The sequence below is a fragment of the Arachis duranensis genome, chromosome 5 (genome assembly GCF_000817695.3).
Source record: "Arachis duranensis cultivar V14167 chromosome 5, aradu.V14167.gnm2.J7QH, whole genome shotgun sequence".
Taxonomy (NCBI): domain Eukaryota; kingdom Viridiplantae; phylum Streptophyta; class Magnoliopsida; order Fabales; family Fabaceae; genus Arachis; species Arachis duranensis.
In genome coordinates, this window is record NC_029776.3 from 103,808,777 (window position 1) to 103,812,837 (window position 4,061).

Sequence of the window (4,061 nt, forward strand, 5' to 3'; positions counted from 1 at the left end):
TTTTAAAAAAAAATATAAAATTACTTTACTAAATTTTATAAAATATTTTATTATATTTTTAATATATCGTATATGTTAAAAATTATTATTATATTATTAAAAAATATGTATTTAGAATATAAAAGATCTAAATCCACAATATATATACACTTATTTTTTTCCAGACTTTTTTAATAATTTCAATAATTTTTTTATTTTATTTCAAATATTTAAAAAATTAATTTTATTTTTATAGCCTAAATTAATTTTTTTCTCCTCTCTTTTTCTCCTTATTTCTCCCTTCTCTAACTTTTATATAACCACGGTCAACAAAACCAAACCACTATCACTCTTTTTTTCTCCCATCATCACAAACACTACCACATCAACATTTCCTATTTCAACCACCCTTCAGTATCTACTCTTGCTTTGGTACCATTTCTCTAACTGGGTATGTTCTTTTTATATATTATAGTACGCATATATGTTGATGGCTTCCTGAAGTTTATTTTTTATTTTTATGAATATGAAATAATTATTACTTGCCTAATTATGTCATTTATTAGTTATTACTATTGTATGTATGCGCAATCTAAGTGAGTGGCAGTGATAAGGCCGTTTGTGGCGTCGGAAGAAGAATGTGGTGGTGGTAATGGAGAAATTAGGTCGGAGGAGATGAAAGAAAAAAAAGTTAATATTGGAGAAGATGACGGCAAAATTAGAATATAAGAGTAAAATTGAAACTTCTTTCAAATTGTAATAATAAAATTAATAGTTGACGGTAAAAAATTAACAGGAAAGATAGGAACAAAACTTATTTTAAACGCTTATAATAAAGTTGTATCAAATTAAATGTTGGAAGTGAGTTTAATTTTTTTTTTAAATATTAAGGGAAAAAAAAGACACATTTTATCTTATTTACACTGTTTGCTTTTTTTTTGGTCACATTATTATTTGGTCTTTTCACTGTTTTTTTCTCCTGGGCATATAATTTTTGGGCTTGGGCTTGGAAAGCAAAGCACAACATAAAAGGAGAAAGCCCAAACATACAAGCAAGATCACCACAGACTCAAACAATAATTGCCATTGATAAGATAAAAGGTAAGAGAGAGAATGAAAAAAAAGTTCTTTTACATAAAAAATTATTAAAGAAAATGCAAATTTTCCTATTCCAAATAAAAATGTTTCCTACTCTTATAGTCTTATACATAATAAAATATAGAGAGGATATAGAAAAGGTGAGAGAAAATGATAAATTATGTGGGTCTTACCAGTTTTTGTTTGAATAAAATATAATTCTAGCATAAAATATGCTTACTTTCTGTATTATATGATTGTGTATGTGAGTATTGACCAATAAAAATATGATGGATCACTTATTAATAGTATAAATTAATATTTTTATCTGCAATAATATTATAAAAATATAAATTTTTTAAAATTACGGTCATTTTGTTCTTACGGTATAAATTAAATTATGTATAATATAAAAAATTTATAAAATCAAATTATTTTTATAAAAAAAATTGTAAGTTGACAAAAGTCTCTAGCTAAAATGACCAAAATCTCTATAGACAAAAAATCAAACAACAAAATTTTTAGTTATTATTTTTATATTAAAAAGTCTAATTTTTTATTTGAATTGTATTATTTTATTAATTTTTTTTATAAAACAAAAAGTAGAAAAAATAGAAAATGAGATAAAAGAAAGAGAAAGATAAAGATGAAGAATGAGAGTGAGAGTGAGAATTTGTTAATTTTGGAAGGAAATTTTTTTATTTTAATTGTAATAAAAAAAGATCAGATGATATATTTTGATTTGTCAAATTATTAATATAAAATATAAATTATATATAGAGTGAAAATGGTAGAGAGAAATAGAAAAATAGAGAGAGGTAGATGAGAGAATTTAGGAAGAGAATTTATTAATTTTGGAGAAAAATATTTTCTCTCAATTTTAATAAGAAAGTATCATGTCACACATTTGATTATTAAATTAGATAGTAATATATGATACATAATATATGTATATTTCAATTTCAATTTTAATATTTTAATTTTAATTTTAATGCAATTAAAGAATATCATGTTGTACATTTTTATTATCAAATTAGTAATTAATCATTGATGTTGATAATGATATATAAAATAGATAGAGTGGTTGAGAGAGATAGAAAAAGGAAGAAGAAGGAGGGGATAACTCTTTAATTTTGGAGGGAAAAATTTTATTTCAATTGTAATAAGAGAGTGACATGTGGCACATTTTTATTGTAAAATTAGTATGGAGGAAGGGAATAACTCTCCTTAATTTTGTAGAAAAAGATTTAATTTCAATTACAATGAGAGAGTGATATGTGATACATTTTAAATATAAAATTAGTAAGAAGCAGAGAAAAATCCCTTAATTTTAAAAAGAAATATTTAATTTCAATTATAATAAAAAAATTAAATTTCAAAATATATAAACTCTTATTTTCCATCTAAATTAAATGACATGCCATATTGGATTGTGAATTTTTATTGAAACTTGATCAAGTATTAACAAAACACACACATCATTGTCACAACAATTTTGCAAGAAATTAACAACATACCAGATTTATCTTTTTACTCATCATGATAAATTATTATCCTTTATTTTATGCTAAAATTCAAATGCAGTTAATTTCATATTAAATTGATAGTTAAAAATCGTTAAATGATAATTTAGTCAAAATTATTAAATTATTTAACGACTCTCAATTTTACATTAAATACACTTAAATTTATTATTAATTTCTTGTGAATTCACAACCTTGCAATTAAGTCTTACTTCTCTATTCTCCAACATTCCTACATTTTCAAGCTTCAACATGAAATCCACAAACTCCTTAAAGAACACGCTCGAATCTTTTCCAAACGTTCTTCGACGATCCATCTAATTCTGAAGTCGCCAGCTAGCAATTGATTCCAAAAAATAAGCCTTTTTCTTTTAAAATCTGTATGTAATACTCATTGTCAAACACCAAAACAGTTGAATCAAGGAACTCTCGAACATTAGAGTTTGTAGTATTAGGATTAGGGCACTTGTTTTTTAGCCCTAGAACAAAGTTGGTTCAATATCATGCAAGAAACTAAAGTTGTGTAACGAGATTGGAAAGAAGAACAGTGTGAGAATCGAAGAGTGTGGCCACCGGACAGGGTTACCAAATATTTGATTGATAAGCCTCTCTTTGCGAAGCTTTAAAAGAGTTGGGTAATATTCAAAGTTAGAGTTGGTAGATTTATTGTGTCTGATACTTTTAAAATTCTTCCATCTTTTCTTCCTTTTAGAACTTTTCAAGATGGACCTCCAGATTGGTCACCAAAGTTTAATTTCATCATCATTAGCAACCCATGAATAACATAATAATGTTTAACTTAGTTAAAGGAAGTATGTAGAAGTGTGTAAAAATTATTCTAATCTTTTAGTTAGTTATACTCTAATCTGATTTAGAATGTTGAGCTGTTAGCCTGTTATACTTACAACTGTGTATATATATCCTTATATACTCTATTATGTACTCTATCATGTACTCCGTTATCGTTCATTCTAAAAAATACAATAATACAACTCAGATACAAATCTCAACTCTGAGCTTTGCTCTCTATCCTCTGATACCTTTGATTAGTTTTAGATAGGTGGAAGTTTAGATACAATTCATATGAAATTAATAGTTGAGAGTCGTTAAATATTTTAATAAGTTTGACTAAATTATCATTTAATAGTTCTCAACTATCAATTTCATATGAAATTAATTGCATCTTAGTTCTAACTTTTTTTTAATTAATTTAAGTATTTTGTGGTTTACCAATATATGCAAATAAATATTTATATAAAATATTTTGACATTTTTAATATGTTGGAAATGAATATCATAAAAAGAAGTGAAAATATTTGTCATTCTATTCTAAAAGTTTCATGATTTTAAAAGAATAAATTACTATTTCAAACGCAAATTTTAAAAAATCGATAATTTTAAACATGCAAAATAATTGATATCTATTAAAGATTAGATTATATACAGAGATGGATCTAGAATTTGATAAAGGAGAGGCCAAAA

General features: G+C 24.6%; 1 pseudogene; it reads right to left on the reverse strand.

Moving 5' to 3' along the window:
• Positions 1 to 2,593: 2,593 nt before the first annotated feature.
• Positions 2,594 to 3,342, reverse strand: LOC110281618 (peroxidase 66-like; annotated as a pseudogene).
• Positions 3,343 to 4,061: the final 719 nt, after the last annotated feature.